This window comes from Lemur catta, chromosome 7 (genome assembly GCF_020740605.2).
Source record: "Lemur catta isolate mLemCat1 chromosome 7, mLemCat1.pri, whole genome shotgun sequence".
Taxonomy (NCBI): Eukaryota; Metazoa; Chordata; class Mammalia; order Primates; family Lemuridae; genus Lemur; species Lemur catta.
Genome location: NC_059134.1, coordinates 83,343,745 through 83,357,867, shown reverse-complemented (window position 1 = coordinate 83,357,867; position 14,123 = coordinate 83,343,745).

Sequence of the window (14,123 nt, the reverse complement as noted above, 5' to 3'; positions counted from 1 at the left end):
GTCTAATAGTGATTCCCTAAATCTGCTACTGATCTATGTTTGTACATGTGTAGAACACTATATTCTTAAATACAACAGGGCACTAATTAAATTAATCCTAGTGCTTCTTGTTTTGTTCCATCTTCCACTATCTTATCTTTCCTCTATTTTTCACTGGAGGCATACTTGGCACAATGTGTAGCATATGAGGTTGTTTTAATGTTCCTTTTTTAAGCAAAAGCCTTCTTATTACAGTTTAAGTTTTGGAAAGCAAATTCTTAAATAAATTACTTTCTTCCTATTAGTATAGCTTTTTTCCATCCAGCTGACTTTCATATATTTGTACTTACTGAGAAGTAAGTTATTCAGATTTTTTTCTTTTATACATATATAATATATATGAAAATGTACTTGTCACTGATCTATTCAAATATATTTAGAGAGAAAATTCACACATACTTAACTTTTATATAATCAAACTGAGGTAAGTTTTCATATCAATTTAAATTAGAAAATCAGACAAGAAAAGACCACTATCATGCCTTCAATAGTCAACATATTATTAATATGACTTTTCATATTATAATATTTATAATTATATTATAATTATAATATTTATAATTATATTATAATTATAATATTTCATATTATAATAAGACTTTTGCCAGACATGCAGTAAAAAGAAGTTTTAAAACCAATAGCTGCCTGGATAGCCACATACAACAGAATGAAAGTGGCCCCTTACCTTACAGCATATATAAAAATTAACTCAAAATGGACTAAATACTTAAAAATATAAAGCTCCTAGAAAAAAACACAGGGGAATATCTTTAGGACTTTGGATTTGGCAATGATTTCTTGGTTATGACACCAAAAGCACAAGCAACAAAAGCAAAGATAAACAAATGGGACTACACCAAACTTAAAAACTTCTGTGCATCAAAGAGTACAATTAACAGAATGAAATAACCTACAGAAAGGGAGAAAATGTTTACAGATCATATATCTGATAAAGGATTAATATCCAGAATATATAAGGAACTTCAAGAACTCAACAACAACAACAAAAGACTCAATTTAAAAAATGGGTAAAGGGCCGGGCATGGTGGCTCATGCCTGTAATCCTAGCATTCTGGGAGGCCAAGGACGGAGGACCACTTGAGGTCAGGAGTTTAAGACCAGCCTGAGCAAGAGTGAGACTGCTGTCTCTACTAAAATTAGAAAAAATTAGCCCTGCATGGTGGCACATGCCTGTAGTCCCAATTATTCAGGAGGCTGAGGCAAGGGGATTGCTGGAGGCTGGGAGTTTGAGGTTGCTGTGAGCTAGGCTGACGCCACAGCACTCTAGCCAGGGCAACAGAGTCAGACTCTGTTTCAAAATAAAAAAGAGTAAAGGACTTAAATAGACATTTCTCCAAAGAAATGACCACTAAGCATATGAAAAGATGCTCAACATTGCTAATCATTTGGGAAATACAAATCAAAACGACAAGGAGATATCACCTTATACCCATTAGGATGCCTATTATTAAAAGAATGGAAAATAGCAAGTTGTTGGCAGAGATGTGGAAAAATTAGAATCCTTCTGTACTGTTGGTGGAAATGTAAGATTGTGCAGCCATTATGGATAATAGTATGGAGGCTCCTCACAAAATTAAAAATAGAATCATCATATGATTCAGCAGTCCCACTTCTGGGTATACATCCAAAATAACTGAAAGCAAGGTCTTGAAGATACATTTGCACACCCATGTTCATCCCAGCATCATTCACAATAGCCAAGAGGTGGAAGCAACCCAAGTGTTCACCGACAGATAAATGGAAAAAGAAAATGTCATAAAATGAACTGTTATGCAGTATCCTATGAAGGATCATGCATTGTGCTATAGAAGAAAAACAAGGTGAAGAACTGTTCTAGGCTAAAAGAGACCAACTTAAAAATCCTGTCTCATGGTACAACATGGATGAACCTTGCAGACATTATGCTAAGTGAAATAAGTCTAAGAGTGATTCCCTAAATCTGCCACAGATCTATGTTTGCATGTGGAGAGCATTGTACTCTAAAATTCAACAGGGCACTAATTTAATTAATCCAGGTGCCTCTTGTTTTAACCCATTTTTCTATTATATCACCTACAATACTCACAAAAAGACAAATATTTTATGATTCCACTCATATGACGTATCTAAAGTAGTCAAAATCATAAAAACATAAAATAAAAAGGTGGTCCTCTTTAGAATAGTTGCCCATTTTTTGTCTTCATAACATTGACATCTTTGCAGGACAATTGTTTTGCCAAATGCGAATTGATCTAGATACCTCTGATGGTTTCCTCATGATTATATCTAAATGGAATATTTTGGGAGCATACTACATTGTTGATTTGTGCCCTTTTCCTACCAGGAGGTGTGCTGGAAGGCGTTAACTCAGCAGGCTTGTGTTGTTCAAACATTCCAAAGAAGGGATTGGACCTCGACCTACTCTGGGGAGATAACCTTTGAGTCCTTGGAATATCCTGCCTAATAAGAATGTTTTTCTATGCCTTAGGCCTTGGGCCATACTATATTAGTTTGACCAGATTGTTTGTGCTAACAATGTGATTTAAGAGGAACACCTGTTTTCCTATGTCTGAGGTCCTAGACCATGTTATAACAGCTTGACCTCTGGGGGTCTGGAGACTGGGTAGCTAATGTCAGTCACATGGGCATTCGTGCGTTAAGACCCTGGACAAGAAGGCTTGTGTCAGCTTCTTTGGCCAGCGGCGTATCACACATGTTGTTACACATTGTTCCTGGGATGTCACACATAGTTACAGGGAGAATTAGCACTGTCCGTGTGACTGCTCTGAGAGAGAACAACTGGAAGCTTGCATCTGGTTTCTCTTACACCTAACCCCAGGCACCTTTTCACTTTGCTGATTTTAGTCTGTACCCCCTCTCTGTAATATACTGTAGCTGTGAGTAGAAGAGCTTTTTTGAGTTGTGTGAGTCCTTCTAATGAATCATCAAATCAGAGGGTGGTCTTGGGGGCCTCTAATACTGGGGACATGTCACGTCAGTTTGCTTCATCACTGGTGTTAACTTTGTTCATTTAGCTAAGGTCCTCCTGGATTTCTCTAACATAAAGATAGCTTTTTCGGTGGCTCACACCTGTAATCCTACCACTTTGGGAAAGCCAAGGTGGGAGGATCACTTGAGGTCAGGAGTTTGAGATGAGCCTGAGCAAGAGCAAGAGCCCCATCTCTACAAGAAATGAAAAAATTAGCTACAAGAAAATGAAAAAAAAAAAAAAAAAAAAAAAAAAAAAAGACAGCTTTTTCCTTTGTAATTAAGAAGTATTCTGTGGGGTGATATTTTGAGACTGTGTGAGTAACCTATTCCCCAACACTCTTTCACACAGTTGTTTTAGTACTTATTGGTGATTATTGTATGGGTCACTTATTACTTTGGGGGCTATAAAAAGGTGATTTTCCTTTTTTCTTTTCTTTCTTTTTTCCTTTTTTCTTTTCTTTCTTTTTTTCTTTTTTCTTTTTTTGAGACAGAGTCTCACCCTGTTGCCAGGGCTAGAGTGCAGTGGTGTCATCATAGTTCACTGCAACCTCAAACTCCTGGGTTCAAGCGATCCTTCTGCCTCAGCCTCCCAAGTAGGTGAGACTACCGGCATGTGCCACCATGCCTGGCTAATTTTTTTTTTTAATATTTTGTAGAAACTGGACCTCACAAAAAGGTGAATTTCTACAGTTCAAGTCAAAAGCCCTTTTTGGAGTTATGGAGATACGTGTCCTTCAAGTTGCTGCAGGCGCCATGCAATGTTGAGGTAGGGTCAGGTTGGAGTGGTGGGATCTGGAACATCCACGGCTCCCGCAGTTAGAACGGATTATTTCCCTAAGCATGGACTGGTGTTGTCTGTGCTGGTGGTAGAGAGTAGGATGTAAACCCCAAACTCTGCTTGTGCAGAGCATGCAATTCTACACTGACTCCCACAGAACATAAATTTCATTTCCAGTCCTCATTCACCCAGAAGGCAAGAGACACAACCCTGGGCTGAGTTCCAGGAACTTCAAGAGGCCAGGACATGGGCTGTGAGGAGTTGCTTTAAAAGAACAGATTTTACTGCTTGTATATGTATAAATTCTTTTCTCCTTCTTTACATTTAACTCTTGCAATTTCTCATCTCCTGAGATAATTTACAAATTCAGACACCTTTGGGATATGCATGGATGACATCCCATAATTTCCTTAAGCCTTTACTTTCTAGATATATTGTAATTTTACATTTTTATTCTCATTCCTAGTCCTATCTGAAAGACCTGTTGTTTTGTTTTTTGTGGGGTTCTTTAGGGAAGAGAGTCTCACTATGTTGCCCAGGCTGTAGTGTAGGGGCTATTCATAGGCATGATCATAGAGCACTACAACCCCTGACTCCTGAGCTCAAGTGATCCTCCCACCTCTGAAAGAATATTTATTTATTTATTTATTTAGAGACAGAGTCTCACTCCATTGCCCTGTGTAGAGTTCCAGGAGGTCAGCCTCAAACTCCTAGGCTCAAGTGATCCAGCTGCCTCAGCCTCCCAAGTAGCTGGGACTACAGGCACACACCACAATGCCCAGATAATTTTTATATTTTTAGTAGAAATGGGGTCTTGCTCTTGCTCAGGCTGGTCTCGAACTCCTGAGCTCAAGCAATCCTCCCGCCTCTGCATCCCAGAGTGCTAGGATTACAGGCGTGAGCTACCATACCTGGCCAAGAGTATTTTTTAATACTACAAAAACATTAGATATTTTAATCAATGCTTCTGTTTTCTATTTCTGAACGTTTTGTGTCAAGTGTGTCTAATGAGGCTTGTACAATGTGTACCCTTTAGAAGTACATGGATTTTGCTTTTACTAATGAAAAATCAATATTTCAATATTTCTAGGGATATTTAATGAAGATATCTATTCTTCCACATGAACATTAAAAAATAGCAACATTGGATTTTTCAAATTTCAAAAGCTACATTAGGGCCGGGCGCGGTGGCTCAGGCCTGTAATCCTAGCACTCCGGGAGGCTGACACAGGTGGATCGTCTGAGCTCAGGAGTTCGAGACCAGCCTGAGCAAGAGCGAGATCCCGTCTCTACTAAAAATAGAAAGAAATTATATGGACAACTAAAAATATATATAGAAAAAATTAGCCGGGCATGGTGGCACCTGCCTATAGTCCCAGCTACTTAAGAGGCTGAGGCAAGAGGATCACTTGAGCCCAGGAGTTTGAGGTTGCTGTGAGCTAGGCTGATGCCACGGCACTCTAGCCTGGGCAACAGAGTGAGACTCTGTCTCAAAAAAAAAAGCTACATTAGTACCACGAATAAATTTTAATGTGAAATTTTTTAAAAGGTGATTTTCTTTTTTGTAACAACATGGACTCATAGATTATTTTTCTGTTAATCAATGAGTTATAATTCTTTTCTGTTATTATCTATTTTTGACCAGTGGGAGCCCCTTCAAGTTGGCTCCTGTGTCACCACCAATTTTTTAGCACTTTCATACTTTCTGTTACAGTAAGATGTTCCAAACACACCTTGTCTTTCCCTGCCCCAGCCATGAAATCAACCATTTCTCCAAACAGTCCCTGCTTCTTTTACTTTCTTTGCACATTAATTCCAGAAAGAGTCATCTACCTCACCACCTCTAGGAGTGATGAGTGAAAAACAGGGTCAAATTAGCTTACTTGGAGACAGGGGAAATTCCAATCTACTTTCAGCCTTAAGAGTGCCTGGTTGTAGATGAATCTTTGGATATTTCTCTCAAGAATATCTCAAACATGCATGCTTTCCTTTCTATCATTTGAAAAGTAAATGTAGTAATATATTGATAAACGTCCTTTGTATCTCATAGCCTAACGTTCTGGAAAGTGACCTAACACTGCAACAAGGGCATTTTGGTCCAGATCCAAAGAAGTCAAATTGTACTTTTTCTAAGTCATCATCTTCTGACTTTCCAACTGTTAGGAAATTGGATCAGAGCAGACTACCAAGTCAGACTACCCCATATATGCCTCAGATGTTCCTTCTCATTTAGGGGTCAAGGACCTATTGACCTCACCTCTTTCAAGTAGTGAGAGGGACAGTCCACCTGTAGAATTTGGTTTAATTGTGAATCGAATGGGAAGTGATTGGATGGTTTTGAGTGACAGGAATGACATTATCTGGCTACATTTTAGCAGGATCACTCTGACTACCATACAGAGGAGAAACTGCAGTCATTGGAAAGCACTCTCAGTGACTTACTGCCAAAGGCATAATTCACTGAGGGACCCCCGATGTGGGGTTTTAAGGCCTTGCTTTCCACTGGGTGATTGCAGTACGGACACTAAAGCAGCCCCATTCTAGGAATCGCAGAACTCTTCTATAAGCGACTTTGGTTTATTTATTTTGGTTTTTTTTTTCTGTAAACCCTGTGTTGAAGGCTGACTTTCAATATGATTCCTTCATTTTAATAAGGCTCTATCCGCACATTGATTGACACATCATGAAATACATTTGGGAAATTCCACCACCATTAAAGATGGCTCAATAATTCTTCATCTAGAATCATTTAGGATTTGTTTTGTCTGTGTATATATAGGCAGTGCCTTTTTCCTTTTGTTAACTTTAATTTAGTTTTATTTTTTTTATCCTAAATTTTTTTTCTTTTTTCTTTTTTTTATTTCAAAATATTAAGGGGGCACAAATGTTTTTATTACATGGATAGCTTTTATAATGCTTTAGTCAGGGCTATAAGTGTGCTCATCACCCGAGTGATGTTCATTGTACCTGTTAGGTAGGTTTTTACCCCTGGCAGTGCCTTCCTGTCTGACTACTAACTAGTGTCTAGATGAAGTGATAACTGTAAATTCATGGTTAATTGGACAAGTATTTTAAATTATTTTTCCAATTGTAGTGGTGGATTTGCACAGATTATTTTATTCTCCTTTTACACCCCCTTTTGCCCAAGGAAAGACATTTGTCAAGCATTTGGCTGGGGTTAGGGGTGCATGCTATGATTAAGGAAGCTAGCCGAGATAAATTAGCCACACTGGGATGAAAACTATGACCTCATTGACAAAGAGTTCCAACTCACCAGCACAAAGATAATAAATACATACTCCTTGGAACTTTAGTTTCTCTCTTTTCCACACGTGTTTTCTCTTTAGTCACTGAAGCATGAAGACATTTTATTCTCTCTGAACTTCCAGTAGAACTCTTCGTGCCAGGGATAGCACATTCCATCCTCTGTGTACTATTACTAGTAAACAATGAAATGACCATCATAAAGTCTAAGTATTTCTTGCCTCATAAAAGGCATTTAGAAGAGTCTTTGGATGAAAGTCACCACACAGAATATAGTAGCAGTATTGTACTACTGTGCAGAATATTATTATACCAAAGATTATGAGGACGCATCCTTTACTGAGAGCCCTTTGTGGGTCAAATTCATGTGCTGAAAACAGACATGGCATTTTAAATAATGTAAATTTATGGAGATTATAGATTTTTCTCCCAGAAAATGAATAAATCCTTTATATAATTCCCAGGATAAAGGATAATAAAGAAAGTTATGGAAGCAAACTTCTAAAGTATTCATTAGTGTTAAACACCAAGTTGTTTTTGGAGTTGGTAAAATCTGTTTTTTAAAATTTACTTCTATTTCAAATGAATCATTCGGTGAACAGGCTCACACAAAAGGTGAGGGAGCACAGAAAAAGAAGAGGAAAGAGGACATGAATTGATAATTTATCAAAATATGGTTGTGTCTCTTGGGTTGCAAAGAACAAAGGTTCATTCAGTCTTAAGGAAAAAGAAGGTTGACTGTAAGGACATGTTTGGTGTACAATTGTTGAATCATTTTACAACCAAGGCAATTCTAGGACTGATTATACCAGTGTCCACATTCATTCTCTTTCTCTTTCTCTCTCTCTCTTCTTTGAGTGTCAGCCTTTCAAGTAGGGAACACGTGATTCAATTGTTTTATTCATCAGTGTTGAGTGTTATCTGTTTGGTAGATTTTGACTCAGGTTCCCATCCTAGACCAAAGCATTTAGCTTTTTCTATTAGGAGGCAATAGGAGCCAGTATAAAGTCTATGACTAGTTAGTATTTTCTCCACATCTTTTAAAACCCAAAACAGGGCTAGGCGCGGTGACTCACACCTATAATCCTAGCATTTTGAGAGGCCAAAATGGGAGGATCCCTCGAGCTCAGGAGTTTCTGACCAGCCTAGGCTACATAATGAGACCTTCTTTCTACAAAAATAAAATTAAAAAAAATTGTCTGGACATGGTGGCTCCTGCCTATGATCCCAGCTACTTGGAAGGCTGAGGCAGGAGGATCGCTTAAGCCCAGGAGTTTGAGGTTGCAGTGAGCTATGATTGGGCCATTGCACTCTAGCCCAGGTGACAGAGTGAGACCCTGTCTCAAAAAAAGATATATATAGCCCTCCACATAAATCAAAATTGTATATGTCCAATATTTACCACATGAGAAAAAAGCATACATATGATTGAATACAAAAAGGGACTATGTGAAATAAAAATAGTTTTTCAAAGTGGTGAGATTATGATTGGCTTTTTTTTCTCTCCTGGTTTTCTCCAACATTGTTGTTTGAGTGTTTTAATGAATTTAAGAAAGTTTAAAACATTTTTAGAACCATGAATATAACTTAACAATGTCCAGATGATTTTTAACTGATTATCTCTAGTTATTTTACTTTTCAAATCATTTTAAACTCAAGCAATAGAGTCAGATTAAATTTAGGAAATGTATAAAAGATGTATTTAATCAACATTCTAATTCAAGATGAGTTAATAGTCATTCCAGTCAGTTTCATCATGTGCATGGAGAATTCATTATTCGGAAGTGCTACAAATACTTTAAAAATAAAATCCCAGATATATCTGGGTCGCTCTCACACAAGCTTTTAAAATATTTGCCCTTCTCTCTATATAGCTGTAGTCATCTACCTGTTAATCTTTTCTGTAAAATAGATCAAAATACGAAAAGCAGACAGAAACATTAGGAAAATATGGCTATGAGGATGAGGAGGTGGGGTACTCTTGATGTATTTATAGTGAGTATATATATATATTTTATATCAAGTATAACATACACCTAGCCTTTTATGACCAATTTTTTAGAAAAGAAATTTTGTGAGAGACAGAGGCTCTCTCTGTCTGTCACCCAGCCCAGGCTGGAGTGCAATGTTGAGATCATAGCTCACTGCAGCCTTGAACTGCGGGGCTCAAGTGATCTTCCAGCCTCAGCCTCCCCAGTAGCTGAGACTATAGTCTGCACCACCAGGCTCAGCTCTTTTATGACCAATTTTAACTATGACATGAATTTTAATCACAAATAACTGTAGAAATCTCCAAGGAATTTTTAAAATTCAACTAATTGCCTTATAGAGCTTTTTTCATCAGTGATGTTTAATTAATTGTTTTTCACATTTCAAACAAAAGACCAAAACTAGCTTTCATAGCCAGCAGATACATTTCTAAGTGTTTAGGATGATGAATCACATGGAATACATACATTTTCAGAGTGCCTAATTACAATGATTGTTCAGCCATTTAACAATTGCCATTTATGTTTCTAATAAAATTCTAATGTAAATTATAATAAGTCAGCTCCTTAATCATATGGTAAATACACTTGGACTGTATTCTAGAATTTTGATTTATATTTCTAAATGATTTGTGATAAGGAAGCAATGTTCTTACCGAGTTTGCTTAATTGTTAGGTGGAATTGTATTTGTCTGCCACCTGGAGGATTTGTGGAAACATTGCAAGTGGCAAAATTCATAGGAATAAAAATATTGCAATATATGTGTTAATAGTATTGTATGTGTTGTATGAGTGATGTTGGCTGATACACACACATATTTATATAATTGTGACCAATGAGGTAGTGGCAAAACCAAGAAACTTGTGTTCTGGAAAACAAGTGAAGAAAATATTTCCAAAAGGTGTGGGTGATCAGTTTCATCAAAAGCTACTAGTTGATCAAATACAATGAAAAGAATTGAAGATGGACCCACAACATTTGGCAATTGGGAGGTCATAAGTGACAATGACAACAGCTATTCCTGGCTGTTTAATAGTTGTAAACTAACTGTTATGTAGGTTATATTTTCTTTTAAGCTTGGTGCTATTTTCAATTTGCTAATTTTTATTTTGGATTCTTCCAACTTTGTTCATAAGTAAAATTGGCCTTAGGATTCTTTATTAAGTGCCAACCTTGTACAGTTTTGGAATCAGGATTGTTTTCAGCTCTTAGAATGAAAAAGGAATGAACTAAATAAATTCTAAAAATGTTAAATAACAACTATAATACCGGGCAAATTTCCAAGATCTAGTTGATGATTTATAATTTTCAAGTAATAGTTAAAACAAAATTTTCACTGCTTTTTAATTCATTCAACAATATTGCATCTCACCATCAAAAAGAAGTATGTGAGGTATGCCTATGTTAATTAGCTTGATGTAACCATTGCATGATGTATACATATTTCAAAACATCATAAATATATAGAATTTTTATTTGTCAACCAAAAAAAAAAATCTAAGGTAAAGAGAACTAAAAAAAAAAAAAAAAACCCAAGAAAAATATCCCAAGAAAGTGGAAGGATTTTTATTTGCTCAACAGAAAATATATTACCATTCTGAATTTTGCCTCAGACTAGTACAACAATTTGGGATTTTATAAAAAGAAAAATTGTCAAAGAAAATAAAAGCTAGTACTCTATTTGGATTACATGTAATCTAGAAGAGATAAAATATGAATGCAAATATAACATAAGGTAGTATGTGAGAATTGTTATAAGGAATTTAGAGATGAAGATTATTTCTGGCTCAGTTGATCTGATAAGATGTCACATAGAACACCTGGTGGAAGAGAAATATATGTAATTGATAAACAGAAGGCTAATCTCCCTTCTATATAAGAGGTCTTAGAAATTGAGAAGAAAGGAACTGGCACCCTGGGCAAATGCCAGAAATAGAGTTCACAGGACAATAGACAATACAAATGTCTTTATGTTCTTAACATATGAAAATTTTCTCAACTTTACTTATAATAAAAGAAATGCAAAACAAAACTGTACTATGATACCACTTCTCACTTATCAGGTTGGCAGAAATCTGAAAATTTGGCAATATACTCCGTGGCAGGACTTTGGGGAAATGGGAACTCTAAGACATTGGTTGTGAGTGGAAAATGGTAAAAGCTAACAAGATTAGAAATAGCTGATATCTACCAAAATGATACATGTGTTTACTCTTTTGAGTCAACAATCCCATTACTTACAATGTATGCTGAAGACACCTACACAACTAGGAACAATAAGCTTATTGTTATTTGTTGTGGCATTATTTGTAATAGGAAGAGATTGGAACTGACCTACCTATCTATCTGTAAGGAACAAGGTGAACAAACCATCATAGGTAAAATGATAGGTACTCCATACAATTGAGTCCTACATAATTATAAAAACAAATGAAGAACTCTATATATTAATGTGGAGAGATCTCTGGATTATGTGTGATAAAAGTGATAAAAAGTAAAGTGCAAAACCGTGGAATAAAGAGAGGAATAAGAATATAGGTACATACACACATTTCTGCTATAGTGCAATAATACTTTGCTAAAATACCTTCTGCAAAATTGCACACTTAAAAGGACAGGCCGGGCGCAGCGGCTCACGCCTGTAATCCTAGCACTCTGGGAGGCCGAGGCGGGCGGATCATTTGAGCTCAGGAGTTCGAAACCAGCCTGAGCAAGAGCAAGACCCCATCTCTACTAAAAATAGAAACAAATTAGCTGCACAACTAAAATATATAGAAAATATTAGCCGGGCATGGTGGTGCATGCCTGTAATACCCAGCTACTCAGGAGGCTGAGGCAGGAGGATTGCTTGAGCCCAGGAGTTTGAGGTTTCTGAGAGCTAGGCTGAGGCCAAGGCACTCTAGCCTGGGCAACAGAATGGGACTCTGTCTCAAAAAAATAAATAAATAAACAAACAAAAAAAAGAAATCGTAAATCTCAATTGGTAAATGTATTGTTATTGATATTTTAGTATTGGAATTTTAATTGAGAATTTTGTTCTTGTTGTTTGGTTTTTTTTTTAGAGACAGGGTCTGGCTTTGTCACCCAGGCTGCAGTGCAGTAATACCATCATAGCTCATTATAACCTCAAACTCCTGGGCTCAAGTGATTCTCCTACTTTAGCCTCCCAAAGTACTGGGATTACAGGATTGAGCCACATGCCCTGCCCTACCTTGCTTTTTAAAGGTTAAGGAAGAAGAGTTCTTTTTCACAAAAGAGCTTTCTATTAGTGTAGAGATAGAATTAGAAAATTATTTGTTTCATTACAAAATATTTTGTTATTAATTCAGGAAATATTTACCAATGGTGATTAAACTGTGAACTAAAATGAAATCTTAAGCTATCCAGCCAACAGAATGGACTTTCTTTTGGTCAAGGGACCCCAGAAAAACCTTAAAGCTGCTGAGTTGCCAGCCATGAGGAGAAGGGAGGTCAAACACACCTTGTCATGACCCGTCCTTTTTGGAGTCATTCTTTATTACAGTGAGATACTAAACCATTAACAGGTCTGAGGCCATGCAAGACACAGCTTAAACCATACCTGAAGCCCATCAATTTACTGAACAGATCTGTAAATGTCTGAGGGGTGGCTTGTCTGATTAACAGATGTTCCTAAGTTAAAACATCCAAGTCTTTAGACAAAGCTTCATTTATTTAACCAATTACAAATCAATATTTACCTTCCACATACTGACTCATAATAATATGTGTAATTCCTATCTCTGTGAATGTATAAACCAAACTGTAACTCAGCTACTACAAGTGGGCACATTTTCTCAGAATCTCTTGCAAATCTCTTGTGCTCCGGACTGTTGGTCACACACACTTCGCTCATAATAAATCTCTTTAAATTATTTTACAGGGTTTGGGTTTTTTTCCTGTTAATAAAACCAAGTAAAAATTTATTGGAGAACAGGAAATTGGTACTGTGCCAAAGGCTTACTCTGTAATTACTAACTACATAGGGAGAAATGTACCTTATGAAGAGATCTGATGGTAACCACCTTGAATGATCAAACTTAGCATCAAACTAGTAGTTTGATATATCACAAAACAAAGTATGTAACTATACCTATGCCATATTGCCAAAATGTTATCCTGAATCCAATTACTCCTTTAGAGCACACTTTCAGTTATAGGAAATACAGAGGAAAGAGTGTAATGGGGGAATGGCCTGAAAAAGGGTTAAAATGTTTCTGTCTCTCTAAAACCTCCCCCATTCCTTTTGGGAATTAAAACCTGCATCCCTGCCTCAGGCCAGTGGTTTGGAGAGGCAGGGGTGTCCTTTGTTCTTCACACCATGAGAGATGGTGCAAGGGATGTCCAGGTGGAGGTCACAAGATTGTCTTAACTGAAGATGGGATGAATCAGAAACATCAATTATAGTTGAACAGCAATAGCTTGAAGATGAAAACTTCCCCTTTAAAAGCTCAGTATTTCTGCTCAGAGGCAGGACGTTGGCACTTTAAAACTGGAGTCAGCCAACCTCCTCATCTGCTGGCAAATTAATAAACTTCTCTTTCCTTCTCCTCAAACTATTTGTCCTTGTTCTTCTGATGCAGCCTTGGGGTACAAGTGCCGAGCTTTCAGTAACAGGAAGAATAAGTTAAGTGATACTACAAGAAGACAATCAGATATATTAGAATGTGGGATATTAGTAAAGACAATGATCTCTTTTTTTTCTGTGACTCCAGAGTCTTGCTCTGTCACCCCAGCTAGAGCACAGCGGTGTCATCATAACTTACTGCAACCTCAATCTCCTTGGTTCAAGCAATCCTCCTGCCTCAGCCTCAGCCTAAGCCTCTGGAGTAGCTGAGATTATAGGCACATGCCACCACACCTGGCTACTTTTTCTATTTTTATGTAGAGACGGGGCTCTTGCTCTTGCTCACACTGTTCTCAAACTCCTGACCCCAAGCAATCCTCTTACTTTGGCCTCCTAAACTGCTAGGATTACAGGTGTGAGCCACTGCACCCAGGCCCCAGATCTCTCAGTAAATTCATAACAAATAAAAAGATGGGT